The sequence below is a fragment of the Heterocephalus glaber genome, unplaced genomic scaffold, assembly GCF_053883595.1.
Source record: "Heterocephalus glaber isolate CG9 unplaced genomic scaffold, H.glaber_assembly_v1.0 deba00001724, whole genome shotgun sequence".
Classification (NCBI taxonomy): domain Eukaryota; kingdom Metazoa; phylum Chordata; class Mammalia; order Rodentia; family Bathyergidae; genus Heterocephalus; species Heterocephalus glaber.
In genome coordinates this window covers 5,512,521-5,528,902 of record NW_028258435.1, presented here as the reverse complement: position 1 = coordinate 5,528,902, position 16,382 = coordinate 5,512,521, and positions in this window count along the sequence as shown.

Below are 16,382 nucleotides of genomic sequence, written 5' to 3'. Positions count from 1 at the left end.
CCCTGTGGCTCACCACCACAGCACAGGTGACCGATTGGTCTCCAGAACACATCCAGAGTGAGCTCTGCACTCGGCTTGGTTCTCACCAAGAGTCACCATCACCCTCCCCAGTGCAGCTCTTGTCTCAAAGAAAAGCACATACTCATCCTGTCTTCACCACCGTGGATTCTGAGCTTTATTCCATCCTTGTTACTGATTCTGCACCAACTCGGTGCCAATAACCCTGTTACCTTTGAAGCTGAAAGCCTTTATTTGTGGACTGATATAACGCAGTTCTTTTGCTTTTTCCAAATAACAGTAACATGAACACATAGGATTTGGACCAGCTGAGTCTCTGTCCATTGTTCCTGATGCTCCAGTGTAACCCACTGGAGCCTGGACTGCTTCATCTGTAAAGTCATCTAGCTATGTAAGATGCTTTTTGATTAAACAAGGCCATGCCAGTGGGGACGAGAAGTGCAGGAGTGGGAGTTGGCTGTGGATGAGCCGCACTCTCTGCATCCCATCCAGGCTGTGGAGACAGGCACTTGTGATAGCGATGGAATGGGCCATGCTCTCAGGGCCGACAGTGGGTCACACAGTGCTGCCATCTGCAGGGGGATTGGGGAACTCACTCTTCTAGATAAAGCCCCTGGAATTCTTGTTGGCTGTACTCTGCAGATAAGTATGTCCTTGTCCCCATGTAGAAGGGGCTGAAGCATGGTCAGGGCTTTGTTCTCCCTGCTAAAGCAGGCAGCATGGTGACCTCAGTCTGTGGCTGGGACCATGGGTGCCCAAGTAAGAAATGGTTATTCCTCTCCCAACTCTTATTTATTGTTCATCCAGCGAAATGTGGGCCAGCCACTACTGTGGGCTCTGGGCGAGTATGAACGGCTGTGGGCCTACAGTGGATAAAGACTGCAGGATGTAGACTGGTATAGGCTGCATATGGGCTCCATATAGGCTAGATATGGAGTGGGTATGGATGATATACAGAACACAGGCTGGATGTAGACTACCCAGAGACAGGTAAGATTAAATGCACAGTATGGGTTAGAGAGGATAGATGTGGGCTACAGACAGAATACGTATAGATAGGATATAAACTAGACTGGAGATAGGCATAGATTGGATATGGGCTATGGGTTAGATACAGAGGAGATGGGGCCGGGGATTTAGCTCAGTGGTTCCACCACCTGCCTCACAAGCAAAAGGACCCGAGTTCGATCCCCGGTAACAAAAAAAACAAAAACAAAAAAATAGATACAGAGTAGAAGTAGACTATGTACAAAATATATGTAGACTGAATATGGACTGTAGACTGGGTATAGATGGGTATAGATTGAATATAGACTAGAAGTAGACTATGTACAAAATATATGTAGACTGAATATGGACTGTAGACTGGGTATAGATGGGTATAGATTGAATATAGACTAGAAGTAGACTATATAGAATACAGAATGCGTATAAACGTAGATCAAGGATATAGACTATATATTGGATATAGATAGGTATAGATGGGATACAGACTATGGGTTCAGATGTAGGGCAGATGTAGATGGATTATACCCTATAAATAGCAAGGCTGGAAGCCACTCTTTCAGGAGCTGGATGGAGAGAAGACAAGCAGGAAGGGTGGCTCTCGGGATCTCCATGGTTGAGGATGTGCAGGACCATGCAGGGGCCTTCCTGGGAGCCAGGAGAACTGCCTAACAGTCCGTACAGCTGGGGCAGGGTTGGGGCAGCTGTCCTGGTGGGATGGAGGCATGGTGTGGCAGGAGAGGAATCCGTTTCCAGGGGAGAGGCCACTTAGCAAGCCCACTTGTCTCAAGAGCTTGACTGCTCAGTGCTCCCAGAAGCCCTTGGGCTCTGAAACAGGAGTATTCTGCATGGTGGCAGTCCCCACACCAAGGAAGGCCCTGGCCCCCTCCAACTGCAGGGTGGCAGGAGGGCTCCCCCGTTGGGCCCCTGCCACCAGGCTGGTGGAGGGTCTGAGCAGAGTGCTGGGTCAAGGACTGGGCACTGCACAGTGGGATCTGGACCCCAGGAGGACAGGGACCAGGCTCCTCAACAGAGGGGAAGGCACAGGGCAGCGAGGCTTCGGGTCAGGAAGGCACAACACCAGATGCTCACAGGATGCCAGGCTGAAAGGGAAGAGGCCTTGTCCTCCTGCAGACACATGGGCTGAGAAATTCCTGGCACTGGGACACTGCAACCTACTCTTCTCTGCCAACCCCTCAGGCCTGGGCGGAACTAGGGACTGTTAGACTCAGAGCCCCCCAGTTGTTATTTTGGGTCTGAGGAGGTTTCCCAAGCTGTGAGGTTAAGGAGCCCCACCCACCCTCCCCAGAGAATGTTGGCTGGTTTGCTGACTCCTGACACAGAGAAAGAATTCAGGACACATTAATTAATAAGAGGCATAAGGGGATTTACTAGACAGAAATTTAAAAGTACATACTCAAAGAAATAGAGTGCCAGCCCTCAAGAGAGAGAGGCGCTTATTTCCTGCTTCACTTGAGAAGGTGCTCAGTCGTTTCCATTTTTAAAGATAGGTAAATGTTGGGCTGGGGATTTAGCTCAGTGGTTCAGGCGCCTGCCTGGAAAGCTCAAGGTCCCGAGTTGGATCCCCAGTGCCAAAAAAAAAAAAAATAGGTAAATGTAAGCATTCTTTGGATTCTCTCAGCCCGTTCCTTTATCTTGCAATCAGGTTCCTGCCTTCACTTTCTCAGGGAAGCCGATTTATGGATGGACGTTCAGTGTTCCAGAGGAGTTTGGGAGGGATGGGTCTGGAAGGAAAGGACCCTAAATTTAACCAAGGGAAACTGCTATGGATCACCTTGGGTGACTTCAACAGGGTCTCAGAAGTTGTAGTCGTCTTAAAAGCACAATTTTTAATTATGATTTCCTGGTCTCCTTTCCACCTATCTTTCATTTCTTCTTTCCTATCTCAATTTCACGAACAAAAACATGAAGCTTAAATGAGTTCAGGGCCAGCCTGAACTATATAGTGAGACTCTACCTCAAAAAACAAAACAAAACAAAAAAAAACCCAGAGGGCTGGGCAAGGTAGTACCTGCCTGGAATAACAGCACTCTGGGAGCCTGAGGCAGAAGGCTTGCTTACAAGTTTGAGCCCTGTCTGAGAAACTTAAAGAGACCCTGCCTCAAAATGAAAAAAGAAGAGGGCTGGAGGGTATAGCTCAGTTTGAAGGCCCTGGGTTCAATCCCCAGTACTAAAAAAGTAAGTAGAAAGAAAAGAAACAAAAAGTCATGAAGGAAATCACATTTTCTAAAATGTACAGTTACTCCCCAAGACACAGGCAGAATTCCTCGGCAGATTGTGTGTGAAGCAGGCCCTTGCAGAGTAAGTCCTCTCAAGCTGCCATGGGGCTCTGTGAGCCACAGATTCTGCCTCTCGGTTCCAGGAACTCAGAACCAAAGCATGGCCCAGGATTTCCTCATTCATGTGGGCCCCTTGGTTCACACCCATGAAGAATCGTCTTTTTCTCTGTCCTCTCTCTATCTGCAAGACTCTCGCTTTTCATTCACACAGGCTCAGAGTCAGGAAATTTCAGGCCTGCTGCTGCTGGGCTCTGTCTCAGCTCTGCCCCAAATTGTCCTAGCCTCTCTGGTGTCTGTGTCCCCGCCTGTGAGATGAGCATGCTAGAAATGGCATCTCCTTCCAGGATGAGGAGCCCTGGGTGCATAATGCAGGATGTGGGAGCTCTTTTTTTTTTTTTTTTTGGTACTGGGGATCAAACTCTGGTCCTTGCACTTGCGCAGCAGGTGGCAAAAACACTGAGCTAAATCCCCGGCCCTATGAGGGCTCTTTGATAACTAAAGTACTCTACACAGTTATATCTTATTATTTAAATTGTAGTTGTGCAAATGAGCCAGAGAAAAATAACATATTCCATACAGGGGAACAATGATCTGCACTGTGGTGATTTCCCATTGCTAATAAAAGAGCTAAAACACTTTTCAGCAGAACTCCTCCCCAGTAGTGCTCCTGCCCAGTGTGGACTGAGCTGTCAAAAGAAAGTGTTGTAACGCTCACCAAAAACTACACGGCATTAGGACAAATCTTTGATGTAAGACTGTTGGGGACCAGGCTATGTGGGGAATTATTGGAGGCCAGATTGTGTGACTTATACCCCACAGTCTGGAGCCAATGTAACCTGCCTTGGGGAGCAGAAAAGTACTTGGAAGGCTTTGTGCTTTCTGGCCATTGGGGGGTACTCATAATCACAGTACTCCTGTGGCAAGATAAGATCTGCTGAGGAAAATGTAAAAAATGCTAGTTCCTTATTAACTGGGGCAGGCACCTGGATATAGGGAAGAACCTGCTCCCTTTCACACAATCCCCTTGTAAAATTTTAACCTGTTCCCTATTTTTCAAAATATCTTTTCAACCATTATTGTTCCATGAATAACGCACAATCACTTCCCCCTATACTTCTTGCCTGCTAATAAAAGTTGGTCAACCATGGAGATTATCAAACCTGTCCACTAGAGGCAGGTTTCTCCCAGTCCCCTTGGATCTTGAATATTGTCTCTGTTTCTTTTTATTCCCCATTGTTCCCCCTCACAGGCATCCAAGAGTCTGACCAGCCCCTGGCGTAAGACCATTCATTCTTCCCAGTGACCCCGACCCATCTTCTCTAAAAGATAATGGATGCAGATATGATTAGAAAAGCTAAAGGGCCTTCTGTGAGGCCAGATAAAATAGCCTTCCCAAGTTACAACTTTATATATAGAACTTTAGACACAATCACTGCAAGTGCTCCCTGGAGATCACAAGGGCTGGATAATACAGGAAAAAAACATTCTTGAGATAACCACATTTGTTGTTCAGACTCCTTCCTTCCCAAATCCTCAAACCCTTATGAAAACACCAGTCTCTCATCCTGACAGGTGATCCCTGTCCCTCTTCACAGTGGACTCTGATCTGAATAAACTCTTTGCTTTTTAGTCTAACCTCTGTAAATTCTTTTACTGCCCACATCAGCAGCCCTCCCCACACCGTCTCCCATAGCAGAAGTCACTGGATTTCTCAAGGGCCCCATGGAGAATTCCTCATCTTTGGGGACAAGAGTCAGTGCACACAGTGTAACAGCTGCTCTGTACCTCAGCACAGACTCTGTCCTGGTACAGATTCTTAATTTGCTGACAGAGACCTTGGACAGAAGGAAAGCTGTTGTCACCACCATGTGTAGACAATTTGAACAAGTTAGACAACTCTGATTCAGATCTGGTTGCGAATTTCTTTTCCTTTTTTTTTTTTTTTTTTTTTTTGAGACAAGATCTCACTGTGTATTTCAGCCTGACCTTGAACTCATTATGTAGCCCAGACTTGGCTTCAAACTTGCAGTGATCCTCCTGCCTCAGCCTCCCCAGGACTGAGATTACAGGCATGTGCCATCAAGCCTAGAGCGAATTACTTTCTTGACCATGGAAATGCAAACAGCAAGAACATTTTCTGAAGAATGAGCCTAAGCTAGTGGCCCTGGAAGCTTATTAGGCTGTTGCAATGGAACTTCCTGTTTGCATAGGTTAGACTCCCTTTGGACAGTACGTAAAGGAACAGGAATGCTGGGCACAGCACCCATTGGTGGGAGGCCTGGCTCTATGGCAGCTGCCACAGTGGTCACCTCTCTCTGTGTTCGACCCAGAAGATTGGGTGCCATGTCAACACTAAATATAACCAGGCACCTGGTAGGTTTCCTGACGTGCTCCTGTGAGTGATGAAAGGTCTTCACATCGAGTCTGGCTGACCCAGCTCCTCTGACTTGGAGACACAGACCTGTGAGTGAAACCCTGAGGCCCCTGCATGGGAGCTTGGCAGATGATGGCTCCGTACCAAAAAGCAGATTAATACCACTGGGATTGGTTGTAAGGAATTCACTTTCTTCTTGATGATCTGGTTCTAATTTTTTAAAAATCCCTTTTGTTTTCATTTTTTTGGTATCAACAAAAGTGTAACCCTGGGGAAGTGAGGTCACTGTGTGGAAACTCAGAGACACCAGCACCCCAGAGACCCCTGGGTCAGCAGAGGAGAGGGGGACTTGAGGTCATGGCTCCTGCTGGGCTGACTTCTCCAAGCTGTCTTCTGGGCAGATCAGCACAAAGGCTGAGTACCCCAGTCTCTCGAGGAGTCCCTAGACCTCATCATGGCCCCTCGCTGCACGCTGGCCTCTTGCCTGCTGTGTGACATCCAGCATATTGCTCAACATCTCTGGGCTTTGCTTCCATCTTCTGTAAAATAAGGCTCAGGGGTATTTTCGGGATTCAGTGAATAAATGTGGAATGTTTAGCACAGTGCCCACAAATCAAACCCCCATTCTGATCACCTCCTCATCATTGCTACTTTGGGGATGTGCTCCCTGTTTCTCCTCCACCTTCATCTACATGGCAGACATGTGGCAGGCATCCTGTCATAAAACAGGAGAAGGAGACAGGACCAAAAGCAGCAGGATTTGGCTTCTTTTGATTTTTCTAAAACTTAGATTCTTAGAATTGAGCATTTTCTTTAGGAGGAGATAAGAGACAGACAAGGAAGAAGAAGGCTTCATGGAAGCAGGAAAGACACACGTGTGCAGTCAGCTTTCCGTCACTGAAACAAACACCTGGGAAATCAGAGGAGGCTATTGGGCTCCCTGTTTGCAAGTTCCAGGTTCTGGGTTCCAGCCTGTGACTGGTTGGCCTGTTGCTTTACACACCGAGGTGGAGTAAGTAGAGGAGGAAAACCCTGCACACCACAGCCAGGGAGCAAAGGAAAGAGGAGGGAGGGACTGGGGGACCCACAGCCCCTGCTGGGGCATCCTGTGTTCTAAGGACTTCGCGCCAAGCCCCATTTCCCAACATTGCCACCCTGGGGACATCCAGGGACCTCTCCAGACCCAGACCCAGACTATAACTGTGCATTGGGGGGAGCGGAAGGGCACTGTGGTCCCCAGGTTGGGTAGACTGTGGGTCCCCAAGGTGCCAGGAGCCTGAAGCTTCCTGCATCTCAGCGCAGCCCTGGGCACAGGGAGCGGTGTCTGCAGGTCAGGTGGGGTCCGCTACTGACTTGTGGCCTTCACTGTCCTGGGCTCCTCATGCTGGCTTAGGTCCCTGGTGCTCCACGCGAAGTGGGACGGGGAGGCAGGAACAGGAGGGGTCAGGCTCCTGAGGAGGGAGTTGTGACCTGCGGCCAGCAGCAAGGAGCTGTGTCTGGCAAGAGCCTTCTTCCTGCTTCTAGTCAGGGGTAGCGGGAGAGAGCCAGGGAGCAGTGGGTTGGGGTCACCTTCTGCCCTGTGACTGGGACCTGATCCAGGGCCGAGGAAAGTGCCCCTCACCCCATCCCTCCACACACCAGTGCCCTGGGGAAGTGAGCTCTGGGCCACACAGAGATGAGACAGGGCTAGAGCTGGGGGGTACAAGGCCCCCCCGCCAGCAATAACCAGGGCCCCTGGGGGGGGGGGTGTGCAGTCCTCTCCAGGGCTGTAGAGTCCCTGCAGAGCCTTGGGACCAAGGCTAGACAGGAAGGACAGCGAAGGATCTCGAGCTTGTACTCCTGGTTGGTGTCTCCAGCATCATGCTTAGTCCCCGGTCAACAGATGACTAAGTGGCTTCTTATGCCAGGGCCTTATTCGGGGCCCCAGTGACTCCCTCAGAACCCTGGGGAGGGGGTCACACCAGTCTGCTGCAATCGAGCTTTGGACTTAGCAATCCTGATGTCACAAACACACACCCTGTGACCCACAGGCTGGTAAGTGGTTTTCCCTGGAGGCAATCTGCTATCTTTATTAGAGACGTTTACCAGATTGGAGACAGAGCCTTTCTCTACATCAGCGGCTTTGAAAGCTTAGTTCTTGGGCCAGAACGTGTTAGAAATGCAGATTTCAAGGCCACCCAGAGAGGAAACTGAGGAGCAGAAACTCCGGCCACAGGGCTTTTGCCTTGTGTCTGTTAAGCCTGGTTCTGGCCTACGCTGTAGTCAGAGAAACACAGATTTCCACAGGCTGACGGTTATTGTTACTGGCTCCATTTAAACCAGAAGGGAGAAGTAAAAGCCGCGGAGATCCCGGCTCTCGTCTGCCCAGAGTCCGCTCTCTGGATGCCTCTGCTTGCCCAGTCCCCGCCATCCACACCCTCAGAGTCACAGCTACCAGTGCCGGGGAAGCCGCTTCAGTACACAGCACCGGCACATGGCTGTCCTCACCGTGGAGGACCTAACCTAAGAACTCTGATCTCTGGCTGAACCACTGCGTCCCTGTGGGCAACAGGAATCCATGTCTCACAGCCCCAGGCACAGCTGGGCACCTGCCCTAGCACATCTGTGTTCAGTGTGGTCCTCCTGCCTGGCCAGGTCCCAACACAAGGGCTGCTCAGACCCTCCATGAGCAGCACTGAGGTTACTATTTGTGGGGCGCGGTCATAGAGCCTGTGTGGCCTCTGAACAAAACCAAGCTCCTGCCCTCAGAGGCTCCCAGTCTAAGGATGGGATGTGGATGGAAAGCCAATGTTTATTAACAATACCACTATAAATACATGCAGTGGGCCAGGCATGGTGGCAGAGGCCTGTGATCCCAGCACTCTGGGAGGCTGAGGCAGGAGGATTGCAAGCTCAAGCCTAGCCTAGGCAACTTAGTGATTTAGCAAGACCTTTTCTCAAAATAAAAAATGGGCTAGGATGTTAACTCAGTGCAAAGTCCATGGGTTCAATCCCTAGGAGTGCAAAAATAAATATAGATATATACATGCAATGTATAAATTGTTTTGTAGACCGCATGTTACAAGACAGGCTAGGGCCGGGGATTTAGCTCAGTGGTTCCGCTGCCTGCCTCACAAGCTCAAGGACCCAAGTTCGATCCCCGGTACCAAAAAAAAAAACAAAAAACAAAGGCTGAATGGGCCAGGCAGTGGGCAGTTGCCGTGCTCACTGGGACCCACAGACAACTTTGGGGCAGCCTCCCCTGCGTAGCTCCCAGGCACCACGGTCTCCTAGTTCTTCTCCCTCACCCCAGAAGCCCCTCCTCCCCCTGGGTGTCCTTCCTGGGCTCCTCCGCCCGCGCTCAGCCTCCTCCTCCTGTGCTGTGGGAAGCAGTGGCTGCTGGTTCCACCCAGTGGTAGCTATGGGGCAGAGACCCTTTCCCGGAACCCCTCGCCCCTGTGTCCTCCTCCCTTCCAAGACTTCCTGCCAGAGCTGGAAGTCTTCCTGCCACACCCACAGGACCCAGCGGGGACCCCTAAGTGGCTGCATTTCCTGTGGTGCTTATCTTGTGCACAATAGGCCGTAAATCTCACCAGACCCTAAAGTGCTTTCCCTGGGTTTCCCCAAAGCATGCTCCCCAGAAGGAGAACTTCATGGAATTATCAGTACCTGTTTCTTTCTTTGCTTCTGTACTGGGGATTGAACCCAGGGCCTCCACACTGAGCTCTGTCCCCAAACCCTCTCACTCCTTTTCATGATGGACAAACATTCATGATCTGAATCGTCCACATCTGTGTGCTGCCTTTGTCCGGTTCCTGTAAAATCTGGAATCAGCCTGTGGCCACCGGCCTTACCGGCACCCAGTGTGCCCAGCACCTGCGTTCTGGGAGGCATTAAAACAGTTCATGCCAGGACTGGGGATTTACCTCAGTGGTTTCGCTGCCTGCTGCACAAGTGCAAGGACCCGAGTTCAATCCCTGGTACCAAAAAAAAAAAAACTGTTCATGCTGAAGTTAATCCTTAACCCCCCGTGCCCGCTGTGTGCAGCTCTTTGCAGGCGCCTTTGCATTATCAGAGGGAGTTTTCCTCCACCTGATAAGTTCCCGGTCCATATGGCTTCCCCAGCCTTGAGAAGACCCAGCTGCCAGAGCCACAGGAATTTCTCCCCCAGCAGGGACACCAGAGCCGCTGGGAACCAAGCCACACACTGCTTCCCACCCTCGGGCACGGCCGGGCTGGCTCCAGCCTTGTGTCCACCATACAGGCCCTCGCTGCCACACTCTGGTCGTCCCCTCTCCCCTGGGAGCCCCGGCCCTGTGCAGCTTTTCCTTACTGGAGGGGAGGCTGAGGGGTTCCAGCAGCAGCAAAGCTGAGACTCCCCAGAATGACTCCCCAGCCCAGGCCCATCCCTGGAGCTCCACAGGCAACCTGCCGCCCCTACTTGGAAGTCTGGGAAAGGAGTAGGGCTGGGCAGTCCAGGACACACATCTGCACCCCTGCCCCTTCTCTGCATCCCTCCTCCGCCTCCCCTCCTCCTGTCTCCTGTCTCCTGGTTACCTGGAGGAGGCCAGGCTTCCTGCTGCAACAAGGTTCTCTTCCCAGGCCCACCTCCACCTCATTCCAGTGGAATTGGCCACTCTCCTGGCTGCGCCCGTCCTGGGCCTGGGCTCCCCCCGGGGCCTGGCTCTCATTTCCTGCAGGTGCCGAAATCTCAGGGGGCTGTGCCTCTGTCCTTGCTTGTGTGCCGCTGTCCACTTTAATAGGCTGTGATGCTCTGCCCTGCACGGCCACTTCCCCTTCTTGCCCTGTTCTCTGCCCTCATGCCGGGGGTCCCTCCTCTGGGCCCCAGACCCACCCCACTGCCATTGCTCTTTTTCCCTTCTTCACACCTTGTTAGCATGGTGGCTAGTCACCCAGGGTGCCTCCCCGCTGGGGACAGCTGAGGACACCCCCAGACGCAGGTGATCATCATAGGGGAGGCTGGGGATGCAGCTGGACACCTGGGTCCCATATAGGAACCTCCCACTTACTTTATCTTCCCTTACAGCCGCTCAGGGACCGCTCTTAGCTCACTGAGCCCCACCTCAGCGCCCCGCCCCCCATCTCCAAGACCTCCCTTCGGCCGCACCCAACCCCACTCCCTCTGGCAGCTCCCCTGGCTGCTCTGGGCCTGATTCTCCCTGGACCCGCTCAGCTCTGCTCTGCTCTGCCGTCTGCCCTTGAAGAGCTTCCTCCTGCTTCCGGGTCGGTCTCTGTGCCCAGGGAATGCCTCTCTTTCTAAAGATGTGTTTATCAGTGTGACATCTGTGACGGAGTCCAGCTCCAAGCTCCCCAGGGAGCTGGATTCACACATCTGCAAACCCAAGGGAACTTGCTTCGGAAGACAGGAGAGTGTTTCTCATGAATCCCGACTCCAGCAGCCGCCTCCCCTTCTCCCCAGCCTCACAGCGGGGCCTTGAGCTCCTGATCTCACAGCAGATGGGGGGGGCCCTGCTGTTGTCTATTTTTTCCAGCAGCAGGAAGAGACAAGGTCCAAACGCCAGCGAGTGCCCACAGTGGGATCTGTCCCTGACGAGTTGTCCGCGAGCCTGTTTTACGCTGCCTATAACACAGTGCCACACACTGGTGAGTTACGAAGAAAAGAGGGTTATTTAGGCTACAGTCCTAGAGGTGCAAGGCTGAGGGGCCGCTTCTGGGATGGGAGCCCCCAGGAGCCTCAGGACACCATGCGGTGAGGGACAGTGTGTGTGTGTGTGCGTGTGTGTGTGTGTGTGTGTGTGTGTGTGTCCTGGCCTCTCACCTCTTCCCTAAAGCCAGCAGGCCTGGAGGAAGGCTACACCCTGAGGACTGTATGCCCTCTGCAGTGACAAAATAAGACAGGCGGCATGGACAGCATGGATTTGTCCCTTCTGCCCTGGGCCTCCAGAGGACAGTGTCACCCCGCTGGTTGCTCCCAGCCCTCTCTCCTGGGCCTGCATCTTCTCGCAGTGTCCTCACAGGGCCGTGCCCAGTGTGTATCTGTGCCCCGCCCATATCTTCTTCTGGGGACCCCGGCCATCTTGGATTGGGCCCCGCCTGGTGACCTCATAATCTACAACCCTCTCTAAAGACCCATCTTCAAGGAAAAGCACGCTGTGGGGCCTGGGCAGCCATCCCATCTTTGCAGGAGGCGATGTGTCTCCCAGCTGGGCAGGGCCAGGAGTAGAGGAAACCACAGCTGGACTTTGCTGGGCCTCAGTTTCCCCGCCTGCAATCCAGGGACGGGCCCCTGAGGAGCTGTGAACCCAGGAGCTTCTGTGAGCTCTGGACCCAGCCACACATGTGGGGGCACATTTCCCAGGACCCAGGGTGCCATTCTCCTAGGGTAGCAGAGAAAAACGTGGGCCCAGGGTCCAGTCTGGAACCAGCCAAGGCTGGGAGACCTTGGGAAGAACGCCCTAGCTGTTTTAGGGGATGGCGTCCTGCCCTGACCAGGGGCTGGACTTGATCCTTCTATTGTGTGCAAAGGAAAAGTCCTATGAGAAAACCCATCTGCACAGAGCCCCAGCGTCGACAGGGTCTAAGGACCAAGGAGCACATGCCGCCCATCGGCGAGCTGCTGCGAGGGGCACCGCATCTGGGCCCCACTGAGCCCCTCTACACTAAAGCACTGTCTCAGGACGGTGACTCAGCGGCTCTCTCGGGTGATGTCCACGCCCGGGCTCCCCAGTGCAAGGCCCTGGGCCTGGCCCCAAATCCAGGCCACCTGGGAAACATGAGGCCAGGCAGCCCCAGGGCCAGCTGGCTGGGGCAGGGGGGACACAGACACAGGGAGGCCCCTGCTCCCTGCCAAGTCCTGCTGCCACAAAAGGCTGCTGTTTTCCACTCCGGCCCCTGGGGCTGCTCCGGGTTGGCAAGCCAGGGCCTCAGCTGTGTGGCTTTCCAAGGAGAAGGGAAGCCAGGAGGGCCAGGAGCCCGAGGGGTGCAGCTGTTGCACAGATGGAGGGAGGTGCCCAGAGGGAAACAGCAGTGGGCGTGGGAGAAGGAACGGGTCTGGAGGGAGGCCTGGGTCAGGGGACCTAGTTGCTCTCCTTACAGAGCTTGGTGGTGGAGCTACCGCCCCCTAGTGGACTCCTCCACCATTACAGGAAGAGGCAAAAAGCCCTGGACGCACCTTGTGGGTTCCAGGGAGTGACTCAAGATGCACAGAGCAGAGCCTGGGGCCAGAAGGACAAGGGGCGGCCTTCCCGGCATCCATGCAGCTCCGAGGCCTGCAAGGTCCCACCCCAGGGCACTCCACCCACCTGAGAGTGGAAAGCGGCCCCAACTGAGGTGGCCAAAGGAGATGGCCTGTCATCTGAAAGGCTGGTGACATGCGATTGTGGCCCTCCCTCTCATCACGTGCAAATCTGGTGTCCAGGGACCTGGCTGTGAGGATCCTGCCCTCGTGCATGGGACGAAGACGGCCCCAGAAGAGCCACTGGAGGAGCACTCATCCCTCTTTGCTACAATTTTTATTTTTTTATTAGGCATTGTTTGCAGTACATACATTCCTCATGGGGAGCTGGTGTGAGGACATGCATCTTAGTTCTTTTTTCACCCTTTTCCCCTGCTCTCCCTTCCCCGGCCCTCCTCTTGTTCCCTTCCCATTTGAGAAAGATCTAGCTCCTTGTTTCCTAGCATCTGCCTTTTATTTTACTCCTAACTTATATTTTGGGTGTCTCATATAAGAGAAACCATGTGATAAACCAGCTTGTGTGTGTCTGGTTTATTTCACATAACGTTATGGTCTCGAGGCGCATCTGTCTTCCTACAGAGGACTCAGGATGGGGAGGACTCTGGGAACTGAACTTGGGCTCCACAAGAAGTAATCTGACTCCCCTTTTGCCCCATGCCTCCTGGGGACAGGAGGAAAAGGCTCCCGTGGCAGCCTCTCCATGAGGGACTTCCGCCTCTGGAGCTGGGGGAAATGAGTCTCTATGCTTCATCAGAAATTCTGTCATAGTGACACGGTCACACCACGAAAGGAGGTAAATCGTTTCCTTGACCTTTTTTTTTTTTTTGGTGCCAGGGATCGAACTCGGGTCCTGGTACTTGCGCAGCAGGCAGCAAAACCAAACCATTTCTTTTTTTAAAAAATGAGTCATGGTTCTTTCACATCTAATAGGTAGTCCATGTTTGATTTTCTTCCATTCCTTCAAAAAGTTTTACACCTTTAAATATTTTTAGTGAATTATTACAAAAATACAGCAAAAGCAACAGCTTAGAAAATGGTCATGTGGTGACAGTCAGATAAAACACAGGACCTGGCTGGCACTGAGAAGTTTCCAGTTACTAAGTGCACACCTGCCTCCAGGAAACTGGGCATTCTACTGATAGAGCAGTAAGGCATGCCCTTGCCTGGCCTCCATGGTTTTTTCCCCCCCAAAATGTTTTGTTCTGGAAATGTAACACTTTGTTCTGTGCTGCTCCTCCCCAATGTATCTAAATGTTTTGTAACTGAACTTTGTGACCTTTCTAGAACATTCTGTCAGCTCTACCCCTTTCAGGAATGTTCTGTAACTCCGCCCCCCTGCTTTAGTGAGCATGCTCACCTACCTGGTAGATCCCATAGAAGGAGGCTCCCATTTCTGGTGAAGTGCTCAAACTTCAGAGTACGAAATCCTCTGAGCCTGTCTGCCTCTTCCAGTGACCTTTGGATCTCGAGTGTTCAAATTGTTGTAACACTGAGCCATAGCAGTCGGCTGTGCCTCAGAGCTGTGGCACTTGGCTGTAGCATTGAGCTGCTCCACTTTGCCACAACACTATCGTCACAGATCAGTTTTGTCCAGTTTTTTCAAATTTATATACAGATGATGTTTGACTTCTGATGTGGTTACACACTGCTAAATCCATCATCAGGTGAAAATATCCTTCCATACCCAGAATCTGTGGCCCAGGTCTAGCTCTTGCTGGAAGTGAATGGGCACTGCATGGCCAACATCAGTGAGGAGGGGAGCCATGTCTCCGCCGAGGGGCCAAGGTGGCCTGTGGCTCCTGGAAGGGTCGCTGCCTGGCTAGAGGGAAGCACCTGCTTCAAAGAAAGAGTCAGGCCTGCCATGGATGGAAGACTCACGTGTGACAATCCACGCATGCGACCGGAAAAGCACATGCTCAGCAAGCTGCTTCAGGGATCTGGAAACCAAGAACAGGACAAAGGCAGGTCTGAGCTCAAAGGTCCTGGGCAGGTTCCCAGCAGGAGAGCAGAGTGGCAGGGCTCACGCTGGACGCCGGTGGCGAAGTGCATCCTGGTCCATGCAACACAGAGGTTCCCTGTGGACACTGCCGCCAGCCGACACGCTCAACTGCTGTCAGCCCAGACGCTCAGCAGCGACACCCCATCCCCAGAGCCCCACAAGTCCAGCCTTGTGTCACAGAGCTGGCTCTTAGCCAGAGGACAGGGGTGGGAAAGAGGGACTGAGAGGAAGAACATGGACGCCTGGAAGCCATGGTGTGTGAAAGACCATTGGCCCAGGGGAGGCCTGCCCTGTCCTGGGGCCTAAGCCTCCTTGAGGTACAGCCCGATCTGTGACCTTCTGGTCCCAAGGCCTTCACAGCCAAGATTGTAAGATGTGGTCAGACCCTCTGCACAGCTGTGCCCAGGCCTGGGTCCTGGGGAGCTGTCCCTGATGGTCTGGGAGCTGGGATGCAGGGATCTCAAGTCTGTAGCTCAGGCCTGACAGGAGGACGTTCTCAAATGGGGGGGGATGTCCAGTAGGTCCCCCGGGAGCACCACTGGCCACCCTTCTGCCCCATTGCACCAGAGCTGAGATCCGAAGACACCAGAGTGCCCTGTGCCAGGAACTCTGCCAGCAAGTGTGACTTTTTCCAGAAGAAGAAAGGACTTGAGATCTCCAGGTCATCTCCAGGACACCTTCTCGGGCCCTGCCGGCCACTAGCTAAGCACTCGCAGGCTAGGGTGGCCAGGCTCAGCAGTGACCTTGTACCCACCCGCCCTCAAATCTGTCATGCCACTCAGAGACAGGCTGACCACGGGCCACCTTGGGTGCCTTCCGCTCTCTGGACCCAGAGGACCAGATGACTCACCAAGAAGCAGGGTGCCCTGTGTGCCTTTGCCCATAACTCTGGCGTTCTCAGGCTGCCACAAAGATCCAGCATCAGGGCCCACCCAGAGTGGGGGAATCCCATGTGCCCCACACGGCCCCGCCCAGGGCAGGAGAGAAAAGGGAGAAGCTGAGTTAAGAGCACACACTGCCCCACTGTGGTCGGACCTCAGGCCACACTCTGCTCTAGGAAACCCCAGGAGACAGAGCTGGGGGGTGGGGGCTTGGGGGATGGTGTAAGGCAATGGTGCGTGCATTACAGGAAAGAAGATATCTACTGCTTGGGCTGGGGAATCTTTGTTGGAAGTAGAAAATGCAAGACAGGGATATCATATTTAAACCCTGTGTGTGCCAGAGCATGGGCATGGCAGTTTTGCTCCTTCATTTCCTTCATTTCCTCTGCTCATTTAATGAGATGGGAACTCTTACATTTCATACTGAAATAGAAATCCTCCAGGTCTCTGGGGTGGCTCTATGCAGTCGTAGCAAGGGCCAGCACCTTGCCAGGCACACTGAGGGGACACACACTTCATCAGAGCAAGTACTCATCCCAGCCACTCTAAGGGGTGCTGTGCTTGGTTGGCCTCACAGGACTCCAGCTTAGAAGTCAGGGGAGCTTTGCAG